General features: G+C 40.8%; 1 protein-coding gene across 1 annotated transcript in view; it reads right to left on the reverse strand.

The window, feature by feature from the left end:
- The window catches only part of SUSD4 (sushi domain containing 4), an 88,254-nt gene that overhangs the window by 69,554 nt on the left and 1,461 nt on the right, over positions 1-17,239 (reverse strand). The window lies entirely within an intron of this gene.

Here is a 17,239-nt window from a genome sequence, read left to right on the forward strand (position 1 = left end):
TGCCTTCATTTCACACAGCAGCTCTTTGGCGTGGCCATACAAACTTAAGAACAAGACAAATCCTACACTATGGCAACTTGTTCCAAGGGCACCTGGAGGCACAAGCAGCCCCTGGAGAATTCACATGGTGCGGCCAAAGCAGAGACAGCATCTGGGAGCAGAAGTGGTGACTGCTTCAGAACGGGACAAGTGCCCTCCTGCACATGCAGAAGACATATTCACGAATAAGGAGAGGTGTTCATTCTGAATAATCAATCTTAGGAGCTGTCACCTGCTCGGGTGGAGTGGATAGAAGATCCACGCTTAAATAAATATAACCTGTTTGATTTAAAAAATCACTGCCTCCAGCAAACACTTGAGTATATATTTACATGAAGAACAGAAGAATGAGTAGGCAGAATACAATATTCCACTCCATTCCAGAAGCACATTGCATAAAAATCCCACAAATACAAGCCTGGAGCAATGTCAAGATTATTTCACTGCCTACTAAAAACCTGCAATTTTGCTGTTAAGCTTGATATTTGGAGCAAGATTCATTAATGGTCTAACAAAAGGTGAAACCACTCACAGAACGCAGTGGGTTTTGGTAGCAGGGGACACATGACCTCACCCAGAGGCCATGGGAGAGGTTCTCATTTCAGAGTCAGAAGCTGGATTCAAAAGCAGGGAGACATCACTAAGAGCCACTGCTGTTAAAAGGGCAAGAGGATGCAGGCACTGCCCTTGTTAAGCAGGCAGCAGGTCTGTGAGCAGTTCTGCAGACAGAGTAAGGCAGAGCTGAACAGCATGGCTGAAGAGGAGTCCTCTCATGGGCCTGGCTAAGGGGATCAGACTGTGCAGTTCCAGTTCTTAACATTTATCCATTTAGAAACCTTTTCAGCTTAGGTCACTCAACTCATAGCATGTACAGCATTATCTATTGACAAATAACCTTTATAGCATTTGAGCACAGGAGCACATCTACTAAAAAACCATCAGATTTAATACTTTCCTGCTCGCAGCTGACTCATTATGTGGCTTGAACTTTATATTTAAATCCAGTGTGTGTGTGTGTGTGTGTGTGCAGTATGTCTCTTGCTATTTGCTTTGGTTTTTCAAATATGTTGTTAAGTGAAAAATGTTCTGCTGTACAAGCCAAAGATGCTGAACACAGTAAGCTACTGTCAGTCTTAAAATATATACTAACTTTTCAACTGCTACATTGCATAAATAGGTATTTAGAGGCTGTTTAAAAGCAGATTATTTATGTAACAGTTCATAATAAATCCTGTAGCAACAGTACCATTTTCATGCAAATTTGAACTGAATGCCTTTTAAAAATATACTCATTTTGTCTAATATATTAGACAAAATGAGTATATTTTTAAAAGGCATTCACAAAGACATTTACACAAAGGTAAAGCAGTTCAGAAAATAAAGTGTTACTGAGCTGTGCAGTTTTCAATATGCATCAACTTCAATTTTGTGAATATACTGGGTCAGATTCAGCTGTGTCACAAATCCAGAGATGTCAGAATATTCTCTAATTAGTATTTCCTGCCTTTGCAGAACACTAGGCAGATGGTCACATTTTAAAGAGATTTCAGTACAGTGGCCAGAAGTCCTTCCTCACTGATGGTGCCATATGATTGAGGTGTCTTAGGTCAGGATCCAGTCTCAAAAAATGGTACAAAAATCACAACTTCCATGGACTTTTAGAAATTTGGGATAAATCACCTCTGAAAATGAAGTCCTTCAATTGGATCAGTGGTCTCCAGTGGTTTGTTTGTTTTTTTTTACATTAATAACATTTGATCTTGAAATGCCACCTCATGTGTCAGGGCTCAGCCCCAGGCAAAGATTTTTCATTAAACGGGAAAATAAATGCTTAGAGGACAAACTCTGGAACCTAAAAGAAATTCAAGCCATCAGTTGTGCAAATAAACTGGAGTCATAATCTAGCCTTCAGAGAGACCCAGGGTCTCCCCTGCTCAGTTTTATAAGTTACAGGATCAAGTAGGGCAGAAAAGCTCTGCTGTGTAGGTATTAGTCTACTCCTACGTCTAAGTCTATTGAACAGAAATATCAATTTCTAAATTGGCAATAAGTTAAATAAAATTGAAAAGTGAGCTAAATTTTATATTTTCAAATGCTTTCAGTGTATCTCTAAAAGTATGATCCTAAATGGACTATTCATGGGGCAATCTGTGCAGAGCCATGAGCTGGACTTCCATGATCCTTGCGGGCCCCTTCCAACTCAGAATACTCTACGATAAGAAATTGTTCCATTAAAATTTGGAACCTGAATTTCTCTGCTTAATTGTGACATTTTACTTCTGATGCAGAACTCCTGTGGTCTTCACTGAACCAGACAACACTCAGAAAATACACAGGGGAAGCCACAGCAGCCTTGTGGGACAACTAAATGTGGTGCTAAATGTAAAACTTCCAGGGACAGCAGAACAATTCCCTCTCTTTGCTGACTCAGTACCAGCTTTTCCTTCAACACTGACAGCAATTACTGGGAATTAGTGTCAAGTGGCCTAGGGCTGTGGGACAGACAGGTATCCCACAAGAGTGTGGTAAGAGAAGGCCTCCAGGTGAAAGGAGTTTTAGATTTGGAGTTAACAAGTGCTGACCTACTGAAGGAAGAAGTATTGATGATCAAGTACAAATCCCTGTCATGCTCAGCCCTCTTGAATATACAACCATTGAATATTAATTTTCTATTTTTTTTAGAAGCTGACATTTCAACCCCCTGCTCCTATTTCTGGCTGCATAACTTTGCATCCTCTATTCCCCATGTATAAAGAACAGGATTCTTGTGTACAAGTATATTTTTTCCTCCAGCAACGCATAAAGGAGTGGGTGTTCACATATGTGTAAGGCATATGTGTGAGCATTCACCCACATTAACATTTTTGGGTTGTCAGTGGCTAGGTCTGCGTGCAAGTAATCATAAGACAGGTTGAGACACAACACGGAAATCTGTCCCATCTGCAAAATTAAATCAATCATGTGCTGTCAGCAGAGATTTTGCTCAGAAAGAGCTTGAATATTACAACATGTTATTGACTTAAAGGCCATGCTGGTAAAGAAAATGGTATAAATTAAACCATTTCTCACCTCAGTATTATATCCTTCACGTAAATGTCTAACAGAGGGGCAAGCAAACAAAAAAACACAGCTGTCCAAAAATGTCAGGTCTGTAATTCAGCGACCACTGCTAAACCAAGGGGACTGGGATTCTTTGGGCAGCTCACCTTACACACATCAGGGATACTAGCTGGGATTTTTTTACCTGCCAGCTCAGGGTTTTTTGCATCCAAATAGTGTATTGCAGTTGACACAATTTCTTCTCTCTGAAGAGCAGAGAGAAAAGTCTTCTGAGCTGTACTCCTCTGTCTGCTCAGGGGATCTGAGGAAGCAGGGAGAACAGATGGGCAAAGTAGCATGTGCAAAAGCATCTCTGAACCCAGCAAGTCACTCAACAGAAGATCTAGAAGGGACCCTTCAGCTGTCACTTTCCCAGAGGTATCACATAACATTTTTGGGGGCTGGGTTTTTGTTTTTTTGGGTTTTGTTGTTTGTTTTTTTTTTATGACAGGCATTTTTATATATTAAGCTGAAAATATCTGTGGGACTTTTGGCATTGACAGCATTCAGTTAGTCCAAGAAACCAACAGGCTCTGTCCATTGGGCCACAAATTATGACCTTCCAGGACAGGTCTATGACTACAGAACTGCCCAACTCTGCTACACAGAAATCACTACAATGAGCATGGGGAGGATACAGCTGAGCTCTGTTCCCACTACGGCATTTTATTTCCTGAGTCTGGGTAGCTCCTCACAAGAAAAAGGAATTACATCCTAGCAGCATTTACCACCCACAGACCCTGACGGATTTAGCAAGAGGTACAGTGATTCAGTACACAGAGGGTGGATTAAAAATAGTGACGTTGTGGCTAAGTTGCCTCCACTGTGTCTCTAAACACTGACAGCCTCAAAGCAGCCACTCGAAAACTATCTGTGCTATTGGAGTTGTGTGTCCACACACCAAGGTCATGAAATATCTCCTGGGCATGAAGGCAATGAAGCCAGAAAAAAAGACAATCCGGCCAAAAATCCTGATTGTACACATAGTTACTGAACAAAACCTCTACTTCCTACTCTATGCATTACACCTTTAAAAACAGATGAGTCAAGAAGGCAAGTGGAGAGAGCAGCACAGCACAAACTCAGTAGCATCACCATGCCCCAGGATATAATAAAATGGATAGAGAAAAGCTCAAACATACAGAGAGACTGTTCTACTTTGGCTGTCTGCAATCAGAATGTTTGTTCTGGGATAAAACAAATATCCCTAATCAATACCAAAGGAATGCTGGACTGCATCTCATGTACTTGAGGAACTGATCAAGAAATAATTTATCCCTGTGCAAGTCTTGGCCTTGTAAGTCTGCCAAGGTCAGTGTCACTTTAGGTTATCAGCTGTTGGAAGTGCTGGCTAAGTTAAACTGCCTAGAGCAAGCTTTAAACTTACATACCCAACTTCTTTGACAAAATGTCTGTGTCTTACTTTATCTGAGTTTGCAATCCCCTGATAATGCAAGGCACATTCTTCCCCTGTGCTCCTTATTCTCTGTCCTTACTTCCCTCTTTGGCTCAGATAAGTCTTCCACATGTAGGCAGACCAAGACTTCACTACAGAGAACATACAAGCATCACTCAGTTGATATTCAGCATCTTATGTCCCTCTTAAGAGATAATTCAAATTAGATTTAAATCCTGGTAAGGTGGGGTTTTTCCATTAAAAAGTTGCTGTATGTGCAGTTTCTTAAAGTGATGAAAAAAATTTCTTTTTCTTCAACTCACCATAAAACCAGTAATCTCCTTATCAAGTTATGAGCCACAGACTAGGACCTAAACCCCACTATTCAGTAATCTGAATGCAGGTTTTTGCTTCAGCCACAGCCTTAGCAAGTGTCCCAAAGGCAGTAGCACCTCTCTGGTCTGCCCTGTACCTTCACAGTAGTTCAGGCCCTTTGTTTCACTGAAAGACTAAGCTTATTTCAGTGCCCAAGCTAATTCTAAAGCAGTTCTTAAATTCCAAAGTCACTTCACTGCTTTTTTGAGGTGCAAATATGTTTTTTCCTTCAAATCTGACAGTATCACCACTCACTTTTGCTTAGAAATCCAATGTTAGAAACTGGAACTGCTTGGGTGCAACAGAGGATTTATTGACCAAGTATTCCCCAGGTAACCCTAGCAGGAGCAGAGGCCATGCAGCCTGGTAGGTTTTGCAGCACTCCAGGAGATTGGGAGCAAAAGCTTTCAGAAATCAGTGCACTTTTCCAAACTGAATCTGGATCAGTTATTCCACAGGAAAATGTGATTTTTCCTTTATTATACCACTACTACCAACTGTCTCACCTCCAAAATCATTCTTTAAACATAAAATAATGAGCACTCTGAAGGAAAAGGGAGAAAACATTTATACTTTAAACAGCACAAACCAAATCCACAGACTTCTGTGTTGCTGTTTCAGTTAAATCAGTCACATTTTCTACTTTGGCTGTTTCCAGCAACAATTCAAGTCACAGAGTCTCTGTCAGGTACAAGAACCTGTACAGTACCCGAAGAGCAGAGAGCCATTCTCTCAAGGAATGAGCTCATTATGAATAGAAGCCAAACAGATGGATGGCATCGCACAGAAACCTGGTTAAAAACAGAAAGATGAACATTAAGCCTCTCAGCAATACCACATTGTTCAACAAAAGGCACATTTGGTATGGAAAGATGAACCTTTGCTCCACCGTCTCCTCTTCAGCGCTAAAAATAATAGTGAGCCATGCAAGTAGCACTTTTGCTATTTAGCTTTTCAAATTCAGGTTATTAAGCTTGGATGATACAGAATCATTCCCTTCCTACCACGGATCATATGAAGTGATAGTAAGGAACACTCAGGACTGGACACTGACCAGCCCTTGCTTTCAAAACTCACTAAGCCCAGAACAATCCAAATGAATGCAGTCAAGTTCATTAAGAGAATCAAGAGTGAAACTACCATTACAACTATGAAGAAAAAGGAAGCTCTGCATAAAGCTCTGAATAATACATCCCTTGACTACCTTTTCCCACATCTAGCACACTCCTGTCTTGTTTTTCTGACTCTTTTTTTTGTATTTCTGGTCAAGGTGAATGGTTAAAAAGTGTGCATGAAGACATTTTTTAAAAGCTAGTGGATCTAGACAGCAGAGAGACCAGATGATCTGGAGAAGGCTGAATGGGAGCCAAATTACAAAAAGAGATATATTAAACATTTTTTAATTGCCTTGTAGCTTCCCACAGAATCTCCCAGAAAAGGTACTAGTCCACCTGTTCATTTTATTTTCAGGTAAGTGCTTCTAAAAATAAGTCAGAGGAAGAGATAAGCATGGACTGACAAGGATGTGAGGGAGAAAGAAAGAATGAGTGGTCTTCAGACACTGAAAGGACAGGCTGTACATCCAACCAGAAGGACCAGCACCATCTTGTGTTGTAGAAAAAAGCAAATTTTCCTCTTCCCCATATGTAAATTGAGGGGGTATCGTTTCAGAACTGTTTCATGAGGTCAAATCTCTTCATCTCATACAAACTTCTCTCACCCCTACCTCCTCCATTCCCAAGGTCAAGTATAAAAGGTAATACAGAGGATCCAGATTTGCTCTTGTAGGAAATTTGGCTGTGCCACCAGTGACCAGAGTCCCCACAGCCTGAATCACTGCCCTGGAGCAAGACAGGAAATTCACAGGAGAAATGGAAAGCTGATGAATAGGAAAATGCCTACATCATCCTATTTCCAAACACGTTCAGATCAGGGAAAAACTAGCAAATGGATTTCCAAGCTAAGAAACAGCAGTCTCGTGTTAACATTCACAGTAAGCTGCCAGTCCCATTGGCTCCTGACACCCTGCTGCAGCTCCCTGCACTGCCTTGGGTTTGCACTTCAGAGGAGATTTTACGATAACAGAATCACTTGACTGCAAGGACAGAAAACATCAGCATATGGAAAATATTTTTTCTAACACTCTAGGTATATATGCACTACCAAAGGACTATTCCCTCTCCAGTAAAACAACCAAAGAATTAAACTGAGATTAAGTATGGCAAAAAGGGATCATAAAAAGCAAATGCTAAGATGACTACAGAGCTGCAGCTGGGAGCTGCTAAATTGTTCCTTTGGAAAAAATAATTATCAGATCAGATTTATAAAATATATAAAAAACCACATCAGATTTATAAATGTTTTCCCTTAAAGTCTGCATTTTTAAATCACAGCTTTAAAAAGGCCAGGATGGTAAAAGTCATGAATCATTTACCTCTGATACTAAAGCACTGCAGCAAAACCTCTAGTCGACATAATTCTGAGCTACTTTAAATGACTGCCCCCTTACATATATTAACATTCTCATAATGTTGGCATTCTAAAAAAAAGTCCAGAATACTCTTTTTTTTCAGTCCTGTAACCTTGGCCTAGCTGAAATATTGACTTCCTGAGCAGCATAGTTCTACCTCATCTAAGTACAAGGCTTCTCAGACAGCCTTTTGGAAGAAGCAAGAAAACTCTTCCACATGCAGAACCCAGAGTTTAAAAATACACCTACCAGTAGCATTCAGGAAACACACCTCCCAGTACATCAAGGCTACTGCAGAAAGGCATCTTTCATCTTGGTTTTGACAAAATTCCTCTCCCCACAGTGAATGTAATCTATCTGATGGATTTCTCTTTGAAATGAGGAATGAAGTCCGTCTCCATAATGTTACTGAATATGAAATAAAAATGAAATAGAATCTAAATATACCAACACTATCCCGCTCTCCATCCCTCACATGAATCCAGGATCGTTCTTGTGCCTAAACAGAAGCATTAGAGGCAGCACTCATCCATTTTTCAGAGGAAAAAGCAACCTTGTAAATGCTAAAACCAGCATAAGAACCTTGGAAAGAGTGTCAATGAGTGCAGTATATTTTTTTCCTTTTCATTCCTAGGTTGTGGTTTTGGTTTGGTTTTTTAAGTTGTTTCTTACTCTTACTCAGCATAGGTGCATACATCTCTCTATTTATCTTCCCCCCTACCCATCCACCTATCCATAAAATTAATGAGGTGCATGCTAAGTGCATTAGTGCATGCCTGCATGTAAAGACAGATATGTACCCATCTTTTTTAACCAGATGCCCCTTCCTGCAATTTCTTCCACTGGCATCTCTTACAGCCACTGTGCAGAGGCATGTCCCATCATGACCTAATTTCCATAATGGAGCTGGGCTTCATCTGCACACATTGTGCAATCATTCATATATTTTATCTGGTGAGTATTTTCATTGGGATTTTCCCTTTGAACTTAAATATCCAAGCCTCTACAAACCAGCCTAGTCTTGACGAAATCAGTCCTGGGCTGTACCTTTCTGGTCTCTAAGACAGGTGCACTGGATAAAGGCAGCAGTGACAGATGATGCACAGGCTACCAGCAGGGAAGGACTCTGCTAGACTTGAAAGGTGGATTCCTCCATCTGGGCAAACATTTCTGAGTGTCAAAAGAGAAGGGGACAAGGCCTGAAACAACAGCCTCACTTGTTGGGACATGAATCTCACCATGCAGAGTGAGGGGGAGTTTTAAAATGTGGGTACTGTGCTGTCACAACCATGTGACACCCGCCAGCTCACCTGCGTAACTCCAGATGGTATTAACCTGGAATTATTATTATCAGAAAAGAGACTGTATCCTCCCTACTTCTTCCCTGGCCCCACAAAAGAACCTCAGGCCTTGGAGAAGTGCAGAGAAAAGAACATGTGATGTTATGAGTCAGCGATGGAAAGAACTGCCCAGGATGATTATCTCTGAACCCAAGGAGGGATAGAGCAGGACCCAGGATTGTGGTTGCTTGGTGCTGCCCCAGAATGGTTGTGACTCTGCTTTTGGTGGGGCCATGGTCCCCCTTCGGAGGAGAGAAGAATGTTCTCCACTTTCACAAGATCAAGACAAATGACTGTGTATTTTCATTTTTACTATTGCTCATGATAACACCATTTCATCTTAATTCCTTCAAGATTACTGCAAAGCTGGTAATTGCAATCAAGCTATTTTATAAGTCCAATTTACAGGAGACCAAATTATTTATTATTTATTTTCAGTTCTAAGTGGATCATTTGTGTTTTCTCTGAGTAAGATGATGTGTACAAAATATCCCTAAAAATGTCAACTAAGTGGAAAGATACAGAAAAATGCCTCTCTGTCTCATAAGTACCCATTGCTTTCAGAATACAAATCATTCTTACACAAACACAGCAATAGCATGGTAGGCTTCCACAGACTGTTCGAAATACATAAAAAAACCCCACTGTATTCCATTAAGTTCTTACAGCTAAAAGTTCTTACAGCAAATAGTGCTGTTGACTTCAGTCCCCACACTACCACAGATCTCCTCTTGCTAACCCAGCTCTTAGTGCTGCCCTAAATCCAGCTTCCATTTTAGCCTAACCAAGCAACTCTTCCCCATGCACTCTGCAATACTCCCCACCTCTCCCCCTGCCATTCCTGAATGACACAGTCTTTCTGGATACCCACAATTAGCAACCATTTCACTGGAAATGGGAACTCAGGCACTGGGGCTGACAGCTGTTAAGCAGCTGCATATCAAAATTCCAGTTAAAATTGTTTATTTGCAAACACATGGAAGTTTTAAGCTATTGACTGGCTTTTGTGTGGATCTAATCTATCACCACAGGGCTGTTCAGTATATACAACTTCACTCAGTCTGCAGAAGTAAAATACAAATTCACTTGGGTGCAATTTACTGTGGCAATAACCATACTGTTTACATCATGATCAAGTACAAAGAGTTGGTCTAATATCCCCAAGGAGAACAGACTGAGTAAATAAGCATCTTTTATGGGAGGGCTCTGAGATTTATTCCTGATGCTTTCCAATTGTAACTTTGGATAATCCTTGCAAGCCCCAGAACGAGCAAGGTAAAGCTGACCTTTTTGATAGCTGCTGGTAAAACATATGATCTTGTGTTAAGCACAAACTTAGCTGTGACCTTCTCTAAACCAGAAAAATGGAAGTTCCACCATCGAGAATCACAACAGCTCCTTCTGTGATGGCAGCAGCACATGAGCATCCGGCAACTACAGCTAAACTTCAGCTCCCAGGCTGTTAATTAATCCATTTATTTAATGATTAAGACTCTTTTGAAAGACTCTTTGCTGAGGCAGACAGTCTGCATTCTTCCAGCCTGACCCAGGAAAGTGACAGCAGCAGTCAGGATGGCCCAAGACACAGCACTGATGGATTTGCACTGACAAGCAGCACAGCGGAGGAAGTAACGCTTGGGAATACCAGATCATCTTCCTAGACATGGAAGTCCTCAGATTCAGCTATGTTACAGCAATGATAATTTGAGTTAGACTTGACAAAAACATTTTATAAAGGTTAGAGAATGAAGCATTTGGATAAACTGTACAGTTTCCAACCTAAAGTCTCAAATGGTAACAGGCCTGAGGTAAATGCTTGACTCCTGTGCTCTGGGCAGGAGGACAAACTACAGGCACTTCTGAGCTCCAGTCCTATTTCTGTGACTCTGCTCTCAAGTGTGCTGTCCCATGCCTTGAAAGAGGGCAATGAAATTTCTGTTCCACACAGAGTGTACACACTCGCTGGTGCTAATGACAGAAGTGAGAACAGGACCCCAAGTTTACAGGCTTCTTTTTCTGAGCATCTTCTCCACCCTCCCAGCATGTATGGCAGCTTTTCTCTTGAATCTGTATGGTGCTCTTCAGCCTCCTGACAGATAAACAGCTATGAGTTCTGCTGCCTTTCTGCAGTACCAAAAAAGATCTGAAGGCTTTGCATTTTCAAAGACAACCTCTTCTTTTTAGTGTGTTCTCTCAGTCTCCAGAATGGAAGTCCAGTGATATAATGATTCCTCTGATTCATGTGCATGCCATATCCCATTTTTTTCTTTAGTAGGGTACAAGAGAGTGTATTTTTAGGATGTTATCTCATGATACCCTTGATAACCCAACTTCTACATAATCTAACCCTTAGTAACATAACCTGTTTTCTTTCCCAGGCTATTGTAAGCTGTTTCCTCTTTTCCGTTTCCAGATTTATTTTTTCCAGATTATGTAAATTTCTCTAGTTGCAGAATTTGGCTTTACACAGAAACTCTGTTGCACCCTTAGTTGTGCCTCACCATGTGCAGAAAGGGTCAAGGGACCAGACCTGTTTCATCCTTCTGTGTCCTCTGCATTACATCTTATGTTTTCATGAGCAAACATTTGTAAACTGAACCCGTATTTTTATGGGAGCACATTACACATCCACCGATTTCCAAAGTGGGATGGGCAGTATAAGGCAACGGCACTCATGCCACATCCTGCATGGAGCTGCCTGTCATGTAATGATCTTCCCCTCTCTAACTGTTCAAGTATGTTAGAATTAATTTAAAGCACATGCAGTACTTCTCTAATGTTGCCCTTTTGTGTAAACTGTGATCATGAACCACATGACTGAGCAAGGCAGAAATACCCTTCCTGTTAACATGGGCTTTACACCTTGAGAAACCTGCATAATACCATTTTTCAGGGCTCTGCCCTAACTCATAACACTTTTTTTTGTTGTTATTCTGAAAATGTTTTTGGTGTCTGGAAAAATGCCATGTGCTATCTCAGACATAAAGGAGTCAGGCAAACAAACCACACTGGAAAAACTCTCTGTGATTTGCTTAAGTAGCAATTTAAGTGAATAGGAAATCAGCTGCTCATCTGAATCAGAAGACAGTCACAGCCAAAAAATCCTATTATAGAGACCATATTATAAAAATGTGGATTAGGAATTTCCCTAAATTCTATTTACAGAAGAAAGTGCTGGATGAAGATCCAAAGGATCTCTTCCCTGTACATGGCAACATCTGTTTCTTACGTAAAAAGTGTCTTCAGGACATTTAATCTCTTTACAGTCATTTTTCCATCTACAAGGGAGCATAATAAAACTTACATTCCTTCATAATGTACTTTGAACTCCATGGATGAGAAGAGCTATATGAAAAAAAAGTCACATTTTTATTACTGTTGTTACTATTAAGCTACCACAAGCAAGAATATTTGTCAAATTATGGGTTCAATGAGGTATGTTTATCAAAACTAAGTAGGGGTGCTGGCAGAAAAGCCCCTATTCTCCTTTCTGAAGTTGGTCATGCTGACAAAATCAATTAATATAGAAATGTTCCTGATAAATTCTGGAACAGAAGAGGAACCCAGGATGGACACTACTCAATTTAAAAGATTCAAGGGTCACAAATGTGGAAACACATTTGCCCCACAGGACCTCAGTGAGAACAGATGGCACTACCAACCTCTTTCACTGTTTACAGTACAAGGAGAAAGAAACATCCCGACTTGGATAAATCCATCAGCAGCCCAGCTGTTCAGGAAAAGCCATTGGGAGCCCCCTCTGAAAAGCAGGAGGCCAGACTTGGTGTCGACAGAAGCAATGGGGTAACACAGTCAGATAGAAGGTGGACACCAAAAACTGCTGTTACAAACCACGCCACTGTGAGAATTAATAGATGTACAGCCCACAATTGGTTTCATAATGCTCTGCTTGTGCCACCTCGAAGGAAGTAGCTGAGGAGACATAAAACCAAGTGAGGAGATGCCAGTTTCACAGTTAAATTGCTGAATTTGGTAGGATCCTTGTTCCTTCAGTCCCTTAATATGTTAGCAAAGCAAATTTTTCCACTTAGTGAATCAAATTGTACACACTACACCACTTTATCCCTCAAGCTCATTTTCTGACTAAGCAATGCTCACCAGTAAGTGTAGCCCAGCCTTAATTCACATTTGCACTGGCACACAGCAAATATGAATTCAGGCCACACTTCTTTGTCCTTTTCCTGCCTAAAAACCTCATGAAAATGCACAGCACAAGTACAAGGTTTCCTACTTCTAATAATGTGTATTTTGTTATAAAAATAAATGAGTTGCAATCAGAGTTCGACAATATTTGAAAGAAAAAGTTGAGCACATGATCAATGCTGTAGAAAAAAATCCATAAGAATCTATAAAAGTTAAAAAAGATAGCATTTTCCTAATTCTGGTAAGAATGTTTAATTATTAAACCCCACAAATACCAACAACAAAAATCATGAATAGTAAGAACCTTCTACTTTGATAAAGCTCAGTTTATACTCTGCTAAAATTCCTATTTCTCATTCCAGCAACATTTTCTTCGGGAGGTTCTCAAAATCCCTCGTAACACGCCCACAAAATACATCACTTATCTACTTTACAGATGAGAAAATCAAGCAAAGCATAATTAATTAATTCTCCTAAAGTTGTAATCATCCCTAATATAGAGATCAAAGATTCTCTATTGCAATCCTGGGAGTAAGGGAGCAAAGCAGAGAAGCAAAAGTTAACCTCAGTCTCCAAATGACACAGCACATCAGTGATAAAGATCCTTCTTACAGAGTGCTAAGAAACTGATTTAACATTAATCTATCAAATATGCCCACCTCTCTCAAGGCTGTAGGCAGATGGATGTGCCACTAAAACAAATGATGAACTGCCATCCTCTGATGTCACAGGCCTTGCCACTTGCAATCAGAGCAGCACTGGAATGGTACTTAACTGCTGAGAACAGAGGTTGCATGAGGTACATCTGGGACTGAGATCCTGTCAGGATGGGAGAAATCTTTTCCTTCCAAAACACAGAGCTTCTCCAATAAGCTGGAGGTTAAAAACAATCCTGCTAAATAACTGATGATTTCATCAAATGTGCAGGGAATTCAAGACTGAAATGTCTATTTTGCTTGATAAGAAAAGCAGACGCACCGAGAGGGAGACAGTAAAATATATTAAACACAGACTTAGTAAGAGGGTATCAGAAAATATTCAGAGTTTTCAGAAAACCTTCTTTATAATCCCAAAATCACATGTAAGGCAGTTATGGCAAATCTCTGGCTGACTTTTCTAGCAGAAACAACTGCAGGTTGCCAAAAAGTCAGCCCTATCACAGACCTGCATCATCAGCACACATCAAAAACTTGTATTACCCCAGGGGAAGAAGTCCACCATCCTCTTCCTGAAACCTGAGGGATGTGTTTTTGATGGCCACTACATCCAAAATCAATTGTTAGTTACCATAACCATGGCTTAACCAAAATTTCAGTCAAATGCAATACAATCACAGAGCGGTAACAATTCAGCCTTGGTCTAGGGAAAAAAGCTCACTGCTATTCTTCATGGAATCACTAAAATTCAGTACATTTGAAGGTTTCACAAAACACCAGATTTCTTTGCCATCACGCATGAGGTACTTCCCAGCTTAAATGCACTACTGATGTGCAGGGATGTTGCCTGCAGAACATGCAACCAGGGAAACACCATATATTGATTACAGTGCCAAAAAAAAGCAATTTTTGCCCTGGGAGCTACAGGGAACCAGAAGCTGAATATAACCCAGCATCATCCTACAATAACAACAAAGAAACCTGGGATATCTGAGCAGGAGCAGAGCTCCAAGGAACAGGATATTCCTCAGCTCTGTTCAGTGCCAGTGAGGCGCATTCCACGGGGAAGTGGTTCCGTGAGAGCAAGCTCATGGTCTGAATGACCAGCAATCCAGAAAGTATGACAAAAAACTCAGGAAAAGTTCAGAGAAACTGCACCAATCCAGGCTTTGGAGGAACTGGAGTGTGCATTTTTGCAGCGGAACATGGAAGAGATGAAACAGACCATGAAAGACAGCTAGAATGTTGACCCTGCTCGAGGCCAGGAGGCAAGACAAGGTCATGGCCCTCTCCAAGCCCATGGTGATGTGTGCTGCAGCCCTCAGACTCCCCACTGGGCCCTGCAGAGGAACAGAGTTCACCCAGCTGATGCACGACAACAAAGCAGACACATGCCCAAGTCACATCTGGGTACAAGACCACATAACTAACCTCAGAAACAGGAGACAATTGAACTTCTTTGTCTCTTTTTTTGTACCTCCCAATGAGGAGCAGCTGAGGGAGCTGGGGAGGCTCAGCCTGGAGAAAATGAAGCTGAGGAGGGACCTTATCACTCTACAACCACCTGAAAGGAGGGTGTAGCCTGGTGGGGGACGGCCTCTTCTCCCAGGTAATGACCAACAGGACAGAAAGAAATGGCCTCAAGTTGCACCAGAGGAGATTTAGATTGGATATTAGAAAAAAATTCTTCACCAAAAGGGTGGTTGAGCATTGTAACAGGCTGCCCAGGGAGGTGGTTGAGTCAGTATTTAAAAGTGGCACTTGGGGACATGGTTTGGTGGTGGGCTTGGCAGTGGGCTGGGTTAACACTTGGGCTCAATGATCTTAAAGGTCTTTTCCAAAAAAGATTCTGTGATTCTGTAAACAAAAATGAACAGATGAAAGCCACAGGCTGAAGTATGAGAGATACACTTTATCCTCAGTATCAGCAGGGTTTTAAATACATCAGGGATGAATGAAGGATATTGACAGATGAAAGGTTTGCTCACTTGAGTTCACTTCTACAGCAAATTTTTTCACTAGATTCACTTTTGCGAAAGTCAAAGTGTAATAAACAAAGTTATTCTCTGTAGGGTTATTGACAAGAAAAAAAGAGTTATAAGTAGTATTGATTTGGGGTGAAATGGTAGAACGTGACAATCAATAGAGCTTAGTCAGATATAAAATAGAAGGAGTCACACAAGTCATGACAGGATTATTACAGGAGACAAATCCTGGTATCAGCCAAGGAAGAGAAGAAGCTGTAAATGGGATCCAAAATATAAGCTGTGGATTGCTTTCTAGAAAAAATAACCCTAAATTATTCATTCTAATGTTTTAATATGTGAGGTAGTTTTTATTTCAGCATATTGTCAGTGCTGTTTTTCTAAAGCTTTAGAAACAAATTCTTTCCACCTCCATATTATTTTCATTAAATGTCATCAAAGCTCTTTTCAAATCTCTGAGAGAAGTATGATTATCCTTATTTAACAGATAATGAGAAGATAGAAAGAGACTGGAGCTACATTTTCCAAACCAGTCAGTAATGCTGCGTGCCTTGTGTCTAAATACACAAATCCATAAAATGAGAGTCCTACAGAAATGAAATTTTCAAAGGTCCCAGGAAGTCACAACTTTGGTCAACAGCTGCTTACAAGTTCCCAAACTCTGGGTCATGGGCTGGGGAGCCAGAAGCTGAGCCCTCACAGCAAACGCAGCAAGCGACGTAAGCACAGTGAGCTTGCTCACAGATACAACAGAGCCTAAAATAGGAGGGATGCTAATTCACAGTCCCCTGTTCTAATTACAAAGCTCATTATTTTTACCACTCCAATGACTCAGGGTGAAAGAAACCCAACAACCGTATATTCTACCACATGAAAGGACTGTACATTTGCTGGGATTTATACAGTGCCTACCTTCTGAGCACAACCACAGTGGAAAATAATAGCAATAATCAGAACAGCAATGAATGTTTTTCACTGGTGATTATGCACAATCGTTCAGTGCATTGCCTTTTCCTAGACTGTGGACCAAAAAAAAAACCCCAAATTATTGAAAGATGCTAAAATGATTTACAAATGAAATTCGATACAGAATTAGTTACACTACTGAGGTGAAAGGCAGCAGCATTAATAACGATCAGCATTGCACAACAATTTATTGCAGGCTGTGATGAAAACTATTCCATTCGAGAGAGATATGAACCATATTCTGAAGAACCCCTTGCACTAATCCGCTAAATAAGCGCTGACAATCAAACTGTGGGATATGCAGAGCCTCAGGAAGGAGGGGGCCTTAGAATACCTTCATTTTTATGAATGGAGCTATAAGAAGGAGGTTAGAGAAGGACAGGAGCACGCACAACTCCAGTCCTGAGAAAGGCACAGGACAGGCTGAACAGCACCACCACACTGAAACATGAGCTGCCCAGGAGATCAAGGGTTACACAGTTGCAATAAAATAAAATTAAAAAAGAAAAAAAGCCATTGATTTCTGAAGAGGGATATGTAGTGACTGCAACAGTTTAAAAGCTTTTTTAGCTGGAATCACATTTGCAGTCACGGGATTTCTATCAGAAAATGGCATTATCGTCTCCAGAGAGAAAACTAGGACTGAATCACATCAGGAGGAGGATGAACAAGATGACCTTTTGAAGTCCTCTTCAGCCGTATTCCTGTAAGTCCATATTCAGTGACAGAAAGCACATCTGGACTGGAGC

Source organism: Poecile atricapillus, chromosome 3, assembly GCF_030490865.1.
Source record: "Poecile atricapillus isolate bPoeAtr1 chromosome 3, bPoeAtr1.hap1, whole genome shotgun sequence".
Lineage (NCBI taxonomy): Eukaryota > Metazoa > Chordata > Aves > Passeriformes > Paridae > Poecile > Poecile atricapillus.